Raw genomic sequence first — 12,327 nt, 5'->3', positions numbered from 1 at the left:
TGAGGGAAATAAAATAAGGAAACTGGAGGGCCCAGATTGGCATTTGCTGGGTTGAATCCAGTTACCAGACAGGCAGTCAGCATCTGAGAAAAAAAGGACAAAGCCAGCGTTCTAAAACAGTGATGCTTAGGCTGGAAGTAGCTCCGTGGTAGAGCATTTGTCTCGCATGCATAGAGTCCCAGGTTCAATCCTCATCACTGTCAAAGACCCGGTGCAGGGGGCCGAGGGGTGGCTGAGGCAGAAGGATCACAAGTCTGAGGTCAACCTTGGCTGCTGAGTAAGTACAACTCTAGCCTGAGCTGCAAAGCAAGATGGTATTTCAAACAGGCTCGACACAAATGCTTTTTGTTTTGTTGGTTTTTGTCTTTCCACGGAAAGCCCTGGCTGTCCTGGAACTGGCTCTGTAGACCAGGCTGTCCTGAAACTCAAGTGATCCGCCTGCCTCTGCCTCCCGAGTACTGGATTTAAAAGAGTGCCACCACCGCACAACACTAGTGAATGCTTTAATCCTAGCACTCAGGAGGCAGAGGCAGTCATATCTCTGAGTTCAAGGCCAGCTAGGGTGATATATCAAGGCCCTGTTTCAAAGAGTATTACTAAAAACCTGATATGGTAGCTTGTACCTTGTTTTTCAAGACAGAGTTTTTCTGTGTAGCCTTGGCTGTCCTGGACTTGCTTTGTAGACCAGGCTGGCCTCAAATTCAGAGAGATCTGCCTGCTCTGCCTCCCAAGTGCTGGGATCAAAGGCGTGCGCCACTACCACCTGGTGGTAGCTCACACCTTTAATTTTAGCACTTCAGAGGCAGAGGCGAATGAGTTCGGGGCCAGCCTGGTCTACATAGTGAGTTCTAGCCAGTGCTATATTGTGAGACCCTGGAGAGGGAGGAAGGGAGAGAGGGAGGGAGGGAGGGAGGGAGGGAGGGAGGGAGGGAGAGAGAAAAGAGGAGGAGGAGAGAAAAGAAGGAAGAAAGAGAGAAAGAAAAGGCTGAATGAAGCTTGTGGCTCAATTGCCAGTACCTCATTAAACCAAGTGGTGGCACACAGGCGGAAGCCCAACACGTGGGACGTGAAAGCAGGACCTGGACTTCTGTTCAGGGTCACTATTGGGTATATAGCAGGCTGGACACCACCCTGGGATATATGAGACCCCATCCCAAAATAAGAAAGTAATACATAAGTCAAAATAGAAAATTAGAGTAAACTACAAAAAAATAATTAGTATGGTAAAAATGTACCACAATCAGAAAACATATGATAGATTCCCTTTATGTCAGGAATGAGGCAAGGATTCATTTTAACATGACACTAGAGGTCTGGCTAGAGCAATAAAACAAGAAAAAGAGGGCTGGAGAGGTGGCTCGGCAGTTAAGAGCACTGTTTGCTCTTCCAGAGGTCCTGAGTTCAATTCCCAGCAACCATATGGTGGCTCATAACGTGCAGATAAAGCAGTCATATACATTATTTTTTGTTTTTGTTTTTGTTTTTTCAAGACAGGGTCTCTCTGTGTAGTCTTGGCCGTCCTGGACTCACTTTGTAGACCAGGCTGGCCTCGAACTCACAGCAATCCGCCTGCCTCTGCCTCCCAAGTGCTGGGATTAAAGGCGTGCGCCACCATGCCCGGCTCAGTCATATACATTAAATAAATCTTTTTAAAAAAGATTTATTTATTTATTATGTATAAAGTGCTCGCCTGCTTGTACCCATGCAGGCCAGAAGAGGGCACCAGATCTCATTATAGATGGTTGTGAGCCACCATGTGGTTGCGGGGAATTGAACTCAGGGCCTCTGGAAGAGCAGTCAGTGCTCCTAACCACTGAGCTGTCTCTTGAGCTCCCTAAATAAATCTTTAAAAAGAAAAGAAAAAAGAAAGAATAAAAGAAATGCCACAAGGGGCTCCTGAGATGGCTCAGATGATAAAGGCACCTGCCATATGGGAAAAGGAGAGAACCAACTCCTGACCTCCAAACACGCACAATTGCACATGCGCACTCTCACACATAAATAAATGTTAAAAAGAGAGAGGAAGAAAGAAATGCTACAAGACTTAGAAAGAGTAATATAATATTGCTGGAATAATGAGATGGGTATATACAAATTTTCTGTTCTTCAGTAACAATTAAAAACATAATTTTCAGCTGGAGAGATGGCTCTGTAGGACCCGGGTTCAGTTCCCAGCACCCACACCACAATTGTCTCTAATCCAACACCCTCACACAGACATACATGCAATACACATGAAATAAAGATAAAATTTAAAAAACGGGGTGTAGTGACGCACACTTAATCCCAGTACTTGAGAGGCAGAGGCAGGTGGATTGCTGTGAGTTCGAGGCCAGCCTGGTCTACAAAGAGATTCCAGGACAGCCAAGGCTACACAGAGAAACCCTGTCTCGAAAAAAACAAAACAAACAACTGGGTGTGGCGTGGTGGCGTATGCCTTTAATCCCAGCACTGGGAAGGTGGAAGCAGGATTGCAGTAAATTCGAGGCCAACCTGGTCTACAAATAGAGTCCAGGATAGCCAAGGCTAACACAAAGCGACCCTGTCTCGAAAAACAAAACAAAACAAAATTTAAAAAACGATGCAACTTTCAGTTTTGGACATTTCACTTAAAATCTGGATTTCTACTGTACTGGAAACTGGATTATCTGACACAGCAGCAACAGCAGCAGGCGCAGCTGAGCAAACCAGTCTCTTGAGATGTACATGACAAATGACCCTTGACCGTGCTATTCCCTGCTGGGTCCCTGGCAGGCCAACTGAATGTTAGCTGTGATTTACTAGAGAGAAGAAGTTCTACGTTTCTTTGTCTCAAAGTGACAGAATAAAAACCAAAACAAAGGGACCAGAAAGCCACGGGATTTTTGCCCCCTGAGGCGGGGTCTCCAGTCACCTTGGCTGGCTTCAAGCTCACCAGGTCGCTAAAGATAACTTTGACCTTTTGCGTCTTCTGCCTCCACCTTGAGTGTGAGAGGATGAGAGGAGGCCTAAAAGATCTGCAAACATTGGCTGAACCGTGCCCGCTTCGCAGCACATAGACTAGAATTGGGACGATACAGAGAAGATTAGCATCCCCCTGTGCAAGGATGACACCCAAATTCGTGAAGCATCCCATATTTTTAACCTATCAGAATTACATCCAACTTCTCAGCAGACTACCATAAAAGCCAGAAGGGCCTGGACAGAAGTCCTGCAAACCCTAAGAGACCACAGATGCCAGGCCAGACTACTATACCCAGTGAAACATTAGCTAAACCCCCATATAGACAGACCCAGAGAGTAGCCAGGAGTGCATTCCCTCCTGGGCTAACACCAGCTCCCTCCTGAGCCACCACAAATGGCCTCTCGGAGCCTATCGGAGGGTCACAGAGTTCTTTGAAGGAACAGACTTAAAAGGGAGGCAAAGGAGATTGGAAAAAGTAAGGAGATTCGAGCTCACAGCTTCAAGAAAGAAGTCCCACCAGAGATAGCAGTACTTGATTGCAACTGACCCATCCCGCAGGAGATGGGCTTACTAAGAAAACAGACACTTCCCTGAGCAAAGTGGTGAGCAAAGAGAAAAAGAAAGTTAAACCATGGATGGTCTTGGTGCCTTTTTCTGTAGCCTGTCACCTTTTGGACATTAGATGCCCCTTATGTACTTAACCAATAGCTGATTGCCAGACTAGGATCCCCACTGGTTAGCGAGCATTGGGAGGAAAAGGATTTATAAACAGTGCCCAGGTCAAGGCCGGTGTAGCTTCCTGATGCTTTTGATTTGGGGTTGGTCTCGATCCAACTCGAGCTGAAATATTAAAGATTCCTCTTGTATTTACAGCGGTTTTGAGTCTTTCTGGTTCTTTTTGGGGCTCTCAAAATCTGGGCGCAGCAAGTGCGAGGACTGCAGCGGGAGCCACCACACCCAGCTGCACGTGGTTTTGATGTTGGGTGTTATTATTTTATGTTATGGGTGTTATGTTGAAGGACCCATAGCTTGCTCCCATCCTTTTTTAGGTGTCCATCAGCCTCCGCCTCTAAATTGGCCTCAGTTACTTTCTTAAAACATAAATATATATTAGTCTCAGCATTTGAGAGGCAATGTGGATACTTATCCCTGCGAGTCTGATGTCTACAAAATGAGGTCCAGGACAGCAGCGCTACATACTAAGACTGTCTCACAATATTTATTTATGTATATAATGATGTGCATATGTATGATGTGTATATGTGAGCGCAGTGTGTGTGTGTACATGCATGTGCGTGTATGCCAGGGATAGAAATTAAGACATCAGACCTAGCAGTAAGCACTTTTTTTTTCTTTTGTTTTTTTTTTGAGACAGGATTTCTCTGTGTAGCCTTGGCTGTCCTGGACTCTGTAGACCAGGCTGGCCTTGAAACTCACAGTCATTCACCTGCCTCTGCCTCCCAGGTGCTGGGATCAAAGGTGTGCGCCACTACATTCAGCCAGTAAGCACTTTTATCCAATGAGCAATCTTGATTGCTCCTTTTTTAAAAAAGATTTTATTTATTATTATATACACAGTGTTCTGCCTGCATGTACACCTGCACGCCAGAAGAGGGCACCAGATCACATTGTAGATGGTTGTGAGCCACCATGTGGTTGCTGGGAATTGAACTCAGGACCTTCAGAAGAGCAGTCAGTGCTCTTAACCTCTGAGCCATCTCTCCAGCCCCAATTGCTCCTATTATTTATTTATGTATATGTTTCATTTAACGTCTTTGCTTTTCTCTTTTCAATCCTCTCCTTTTATTCTCCCCATCCCTCCTCCTTCCTGGAACACCTGGAACTCACAGAGATGTTCAGGTCCCCTTAAACTGTCAGCAGTCCAGCTGACTTGGCTTCCCCAGGGGTAGGATTATAAACAGGCAAGAGCCACCATCCTTTGCTAGCCCCTGGCCTCTTTAGCAGCAAACTCAGAGGGCATCCCCTTAGGGCCAAGTTTTTTGCTTCGTACCTTATTTACATGGTGTTGAATGGTTTTCCTCCGAGGTTTTTTATTTTGGGGGCTGGAGAGATAGCTTAGTGGTTAAGAGCACTTGCTGTTTGTGTTAGTCAGGGTTGCTGTTGCTGCAATGAAAACATCATGATAAAGAGCAAGTTGGGGAGGAAGGGTTTATTCTGCTTCTGCTTCCACATCACAGCTCATCACCAGCGGAAGTCAGGACAGTGGTTTTTGTTTGGTTTTGTTTTTAAAGATTTATTTCTTTATTATGTATACAGGGTTCTGCCTGGATGTACACCTACACACCCGAAGAAGACAACTAGATCTCATTACAAATGGTTGTGAGCCACCCTGTGGTTGCTGAACAGCCAGTGCTCTTAACTGATGAGCCATCTCTCCAGACCCACAATGCTGTTTTAATTGAAAATCCCTGATTGCTCTGTTTTACCAATAAAGAGTCAGGAGCCAGATGCTAGCCACCTGCTAACCCAGAGAGGCAGAGAAAGCACCCAGCTGAACTTCCTACTTAGCTCACGTCCCAATGGAGAAGGCCCAAAAAGGCTCACTAGCTCAACTGACAGCCCAGGAGGAAAAGGCTAAAAACAAAACAAAACAAACAAAAAAGAAACCCACAAAAAAACCAAGGCCAAAGGCTTGCTAGCTCAAAGTTCAAAAAGCCAAAGGCCAGGAAAAAGGAGCTCAAATGCTAGAGAGCTAAGAGCCAACCTAAAACCCTAAGCTGAAGAAACTAAAGGGCCAAAGACTCTTTCTACTTCTACATGCTCGGTTTTTGTTTTGTTTGTTTGCTTTTTGCTGTTTGGTTTTTTTGAGATAGGGTTTCTCTGTGTAGCCTTGACTGTCCTGGACTCGCTTTGTAGAGCAGGTTGGCCTTGAACTCACAGCGATCCTCCTGCCTCTGCCTCCCAAGTGCTGGGATTAAAGGCGTGCGCCACCACCGCCTGGCTTTTTTTTTTTTTTTTTTTTTAAATAAACAAGACAGGGTTTTTCTGTGTAACAGCCTTGGCTGTCCTGGACTCACTTTGTAGACCAGGCTGGCCTTGAACTCACAAAGCTCATCCTGCCTCTGTGTAATATATAAAAATTAAAGGCGGATGATAGACTACGAGGTACCAGGCAGATATTATGTTATACAGAGTTTATTAAATGAGCATGGGGGGAGAGGGAAAGGAGGGAAGGGGTACCCCAGAGAGAGAAAGTAAAGTGGGGGATAGAGGGAGAGAGAGAGTGGAGAGAGAGAGAGAGACCACATGGAAGGTCTGTCTTTTATATGGCCCTGGGCAGGGCCACGCCCCCCGTGCAGGTAAGCAGTGACGTCACAGGTTAGGCAGACTGACGCAGGATCCTAACACTCTGCCTCCAAGGACTGGGATTAAAGGTGCGCACCCACCATACTCTGCTTCTTATATGGGTGCCAGGCTCTGAACTCGAGTCCTGGTGCTTGCACGGCAAGCATTCAGTCACCTGAACCATCTTGCACACCTTTTGTTTATTTGAGAAAGGGTCTCCTAGTTGTAGCCTAGGCTGGCTTTGAACTTGCTGTGTAGACTCAGAAAAGTCGAACCTGATCTTACTGCCTCCACTTTCCAAGTGCTGTGGCACCACACCAGATGTTTCTTTATGATTTGCTGTCCTTGTTAGAAACAAAAGTCCTTGCCGGGCGTGGTGGCTCACGCCTTTAATCCCAGCACTTGGGAGGCAGAGGCAGGAGGATCGCTGTGAGTTCAAGGCCAACCTGCTCTACAAAGCGCGTCCAGGACAGCCAAGGCTACACAGAGAAAGCCTGTCTCGAAACTCGCCCCCGCCCAAAAAAGAAACAAAAGTCCTTAAAGACTAATGGGTTAATGGCCTCAAAGCCTCAGTTGGGCTGAGAAACTCTGGACACGAAGGTTGACTTGGCTGTTGATGGTCAGTAATTCTCCCTGCCCCCAAAACTTCTGAACACCACGGCAACCTTGCTGTTTACTGCACTGAGAACGCAGAGCGGCCCACCGGCAGATAGATGCTTCCATTTCCGAAGTCCTGTTTTCCACCTAATAAAAACCCCAGACCCAGCTACTGAGGAGACTGGCGTCTGTCAGTGGCTCTGACTGAGGATTCTGTATAGAGGTGGGCCTCTGATTTCTTTTATTTCCATGTTGTCTCCGTCAATCCCAATCTAACAAAGGCATAGACATATCTACAGTGCCTGGAACTGCCTGGGAATCCTGTGCAATGAACAATCACTATCTGTGCAGTGAGCAACACAGCTCAAAAGAACAGGACGTGGGTGGCCTGTCCCCTCCTCTCCTCACCACAGGGCAGCTAAGAGCCAGTGTCCTGGGTAGATGCTGCAATCCTGGCTTAGGCAGACTGAGGAAGGACTTTTCAGCTGTCTGAGGGAGGAACAGATACTATCTGGGAAAACGACTTGCAGTGCTTGCAAGGCTCGGTTGGCAGAGCAGGTGTCCGTGGCCCAGGAGAACGGGTTGGACCAGTTTTGCCCCTTCCTGGGAAGGAGTGGAGGCCTCCAATGCCGGTGCTTCCAGCCCCCACAACTTCAAGCCCATTGTCCTTGTACGCAGGGCCTGAAGAGTGAGAATTATAGATGTTGGCAGAGTCTGCACTCAGAGTTAAGGGTCTGACACTCTCTTGGGGTGTTTGGGGTACACTTAAGACCCCAAGCCCTGAGACAGGTAACCAAAGTCCTTGTCCTTTGTACTGTCAGAGGGAGGGAGGGCACTGTGCCTGGGAGGGGAAGGGCGTCTTCCAAGGTCTCACTTCCAAGGCTCCCAGATCATCACTACCTCTGTCCTTTCATTAATTCACCTAACAAGTATTTTCCTAGCTTTGAAGATATGTCATAAACACACTGATCTGTATGATCCTTTGTGGAGGTTAAAAAAAAAAAAAAAGGACACAGTAAATACACCAATTATGTGGGTTGTTATAAAGTAGAAAAGAATTAAAAAGGGGAGTGTGTGGCGTGAGGTGCCTGGAGGAAGAGGGCAGAGGACTTGCTCTGTGTGTGTGTGTGTGTGTGTGTGTGTGTGTGTGTGTGTGTGTGTGTGAGAGAGAGAGAGAGAGAGAGAGAGACAGACAGACAAAGAGAGACTCTCTAGTGCAACCTAGAAATATACCATACACCATATATATATATATAAATTTTTGTTTGATTATTCATATACATCTGTGTGCCTGTGGAAGACAGACAGAAGAGGGCCTCATATCCCTAGGAACTACAATTACAGGTGGTTTTGAACCTCTATACATGGGTATTGGGAACTGAACTCTGGCCCTTTGCAAGAACAGCAAATGCTGTAACCTCTGAGCCAACTCTCCAGCACTTTGTTTGTTTGTTTGTTTTTTGTTGTTGTTTTTCAAAACAGGGTCTCTCTGTGTAACAGTCCTGGCTGTCCTGGAACTCACTCTGTAGACCAGGTTGGCCTCGAACTCACAGAGATCCGCTTGCCTCTGGCTCCTGAGTGCTAGGATTACAGGTGTGTGCCACCACGCCCAGCCTCTCCACCACTTTTTAGGATTTATTGCTCTACTGGGGATTCAATCCAGGACCTTGTGCATGTTAAGCCATCATTCTTCCACTGAGTCACACCCCAACCTCAAAAGTGGTTTGGGTTTGAGATGGGGTCTCTCATAGGCCAGGATGTATAGACAAGACTCAAGCCTGGTTTGAACTCCTGATCCTTCTGCCTCTGCCTCCTGAGTGCTGGGATTGGAGATGTAAACCATTCTGCTTAGTTTTGGCTTGTTTCTCTTTTTAAGCCTCCTTCGGTTACCAAGTACAGAATGGAAGGGGTAAGGATGAAGAGGGGACAGCCCTTGGGAAGGGGGGGTCAGGTTCTTGTTGCTATGGTAGCAAAAGACAATAAACATAGTGGCTTATAGTAATATAAAATTTTGTATAGTTTTGGAGGTCAGATGTCTGACAATGCCTCTTGCTAAAGTCAGGGACTATGTTTATACCAAGGACTGTAGGAGAAGGCAAAACTATCCCCTGCCTTTTTTGTATTAAAAACAAAAAGTGTGCGGGGTGTGGTGGCACACGCCTTTAATCCCAGCACTCGGGAGACAGAGGCAGGAGGATTGTTGTGAGTTCAAGGCCAGCCTAGTCTACAAAGCAAGTCCAGTACAGCCAAGGCTGCACAGAGAAACCCTGTCTCAAAAAACAAAAACAAAACCCAAAAAATTACATTTTATTTATGTGTATGTGTAGGAGCTTAGGCAGCAAATGCCTTTACCTACTAAGCCATCTCACCAATCCCTTTTCTGAATTTTTTACTATTTATTTATTTATTTATTTATTTATTTGAGACAGGGTTTCTCTGTGTAATAGCCCTGGCTGTCCTGGACGACTTCCTTTGTAAACCAGGCTGGCCTCGATCTCACAGAGATCCACCTGCCTCTGCCTCCCGAGTGCTGGGATTAAAGGTGTGTACTACCATGCCAGGACCAAGCAAGAGCCTTTTATGGATGCTTAAAGTCTGCATTTCTTGGCTTGGCCTTTCTTCACCTTTAAAGCCAGGAGGAAGGGACGGGCAGTGATTGCACACGCCTTTAATCCCAGCACTCGGGAGGCAGCGGCAGGCAATTTACTGTGAGTTTGAGGCCAGCCTGGTCTACAAAGCAAGTCTAGGATGACCAAGGCTACATAGAGAAACCCTGTCTGGAAAAACAAAACAAAACAAAAAAAAGTCAGGAGGAACATCTTTCATTCTGATCCTCCTTCTAGTAATCACACTGTGTCCAACTGGACAATCTACTCTTTTCCTCTCAAAGCCTCCACCTCTTTATTTTATTTTATTTATATATTTATTTTCCTGTATAGCCTTGGTTGTCCTGGACTCACTTTGTAGACCAGGCTGGCCTCGAACTCACAGCGATCCGCCTGCCTCTGCCTCCCGAGTGCTGGGATTAAAGGCGTGTGCCACCACACTCAGCTCCTCTCAAAGCCCTTTAAGGGACACTCTGGGCATAGCTACTGCGGGGCACACTTCAGGAGGGGACTGCAATAGCCCAAGCAAGAGATGATGACGGCCTCGAGCGGAGTGACAGCCGTGATGAGAGTGACAAACGGGGAGGCTCTGGATTGCTTTGAGGGGTGAGCCTACAGAATGTTCTAAGGGTTTGATAAGGACCTTTCCTTCCATGGACCTGTCTTTGGGTAAAGGTCACCTGCGGGAGCCTGTGTGCCCCCTCTAAATGTGTTGTCACTTGGTTTACAGACTCAGCTGAACTCACCATTGTCTCAGAAGATTCCTCCCCCCAACACGCAACTCCCTCTCACCCGCCTCAGGTTCTGCAGGGTGGGGTCTGTCTTATCCCCATAGCTAAGCGTGTCCAGCTCTCCAGGGAGCTCATTTCCACACACAGCCCTTTGAGATAGGGTCTCACTGTGTAGTCCTGTGAGACCCAGAACTCTCATGTCGACCAGGCTGGCCTCAAACTCAGAGCTCCACCTGTCTCTGCCTCCTGAGTGCTGGGATTAAAGATGTAAACCAGCACACCTGGCATAAATACTTTTATGTGTAAGAAGAAAAGATTTGTAGGGCCTGGGGATTTAGCTGAGTGGGAGACTGCTTCCCAAGCACATGCAGGTCCCTGGTTCAATCCTTAGTACTGAAAATACTTAAATTAAAACAAAACAAAACAAAACCAAAAGGCATCCAGCTGGACATGATGGTGCATGCCTACAACAGCAGTGCTTGAGAGGCGAAGGCAGAAAGAGTGCTGTGAGATTTTGTGCCTGCTTCTTTCATCCAGGGCAACCCATATTGCACTCATTGTTTTCACATAGCTTTAAAGTAAAAAAAAAAAAAACTTTATTGTATGAGTGTTTTCCATGTATGTATTTGTACTCTCTGTGCGTCTGGTGTCTCGGGAGGTCAGGAGAGGGCAGTGGATCTCGGCACCGGCACTACAGTTGTAAGCCAGCACTTGGGTGTTGGTAACTGAGCCTGAGACCTTTGGCCCTTTTTTCACATAGCTTTTTACCGAGGTGACAGTAATTGATTTAAAAAAAAATTTTCAAAAGGACCTTCACTTGCCCCAGCGGTCAGAACGATGAAGCCCAGGCTCTCTAGAATTTGACCAGGGTACTCTGTGTCTTGCCATGGTGGTTAAATCCTCAGGCCGGTGGGAGCTACCCATGTGTCAGAACATGGGCAGACACGACTGATCTCGGCTCTCCTCCTCCTCCTCCTCCTTGAGACGGAGACAGGATTTTGCTATGACGGCTGAGGTCGCCTGGACCTCTCGGTCTTCTGCGTCAGATGCTGCACCTGGCTTCCAGCACCCTTTCCGTGTCCCAGTTCAAACTTCTTCCCCAGAGACTGATGCCAATTGCGTGGGAAGAGTACTCAAGTTAAACTTGAGTTTCCTGCTATAATCCGCCCCGCTCCCACCCCGCATGCCCCCACCCCCCTCCCCCAACATGACTTTCTGAACTCCCAGAGTGTCTTACTCGGGGCCACTACTGCTGTGATGAAACGCCATGACCAAAAGCAACTTTGGGAGGACAGGGCTTACACTTCCACATCACCGTTCATCAAGGAACCGGCTCACGCAGGAAAACTTACGAACTTACGCAGAGGCCATGGAGGGGCGCTGCTCAGCCCAGGGGTGGCCCCGCCCACAGTGGACTGGTCCCTCCCACATCACTCACTGATTAAGAAAACGGTCTCCAGGCCTGCCTACCGGGGGTCTTATGGAAGCGTTATCTCACTTGAGGTTCCCTCCTTCCCAATGACCCCAGTAGCGTCAAGATGACATAATTAGGACACAATGACTCGGTTGTCTGCTAGGTTAGCTCAGCAGCAGTGTGAGGCTGGCAGCGAGGCCTGTAGAATGTGCCTGTTCATAGGTTTTGAGGGCCTAGGCTCAAAACTGGCGACTGCATTTGCTCTGAGTGCCAAGACAGCAGCATGACTCAGGTACGTGGAGAAGGGGCGGGCTGCTTAGCTCCGCACGGGTTGTGCCATCCGGAGGCCTGAACTTGGATAAAACATTGCAGATTCTATATTAGAGAACAGACACAAATGTGGTGTATGTTTCACAGTTCACAGCACAGAACCCCCCACCCCCACCCCACCCCCCCGCCAAAGTTTAGGTTTCGTGTACCACAGCTGAGCTTTGAACTGGCCATGTGGCGGAGTATGAACCTCCTGTCTCTACTTGAAAGTTGTGAGACCGCAGGCATGTGTGCCCCCCTGTCCCGTCCCCCCCCCCCCCCACGCCCGGCCATTCTGCTAACTTTGGACATGCTAGGGCCTCCTGGTTCAGTCACAGCTGACCATCAGAATGCCTGGACATGCACGACAGGAGGCTCTACAGGCTGAGGCAGGAGGATGGCGTTTGAGGCCTGCCAAGG

This window comes from Acomys minous (assembly GCF_964271855.1).
Source record: "Acomys minous genome assembly, chromosome: 3".
In the NCBI taxonomy this organism is placed as follows: Eukaryota; Metazoa; Chordata; class Mammalia; order Rodentia; family Muridae; genus Acomys; species Acomys minous.
This window is presented reverse-complemented; position numbering follows the sequence as displayed.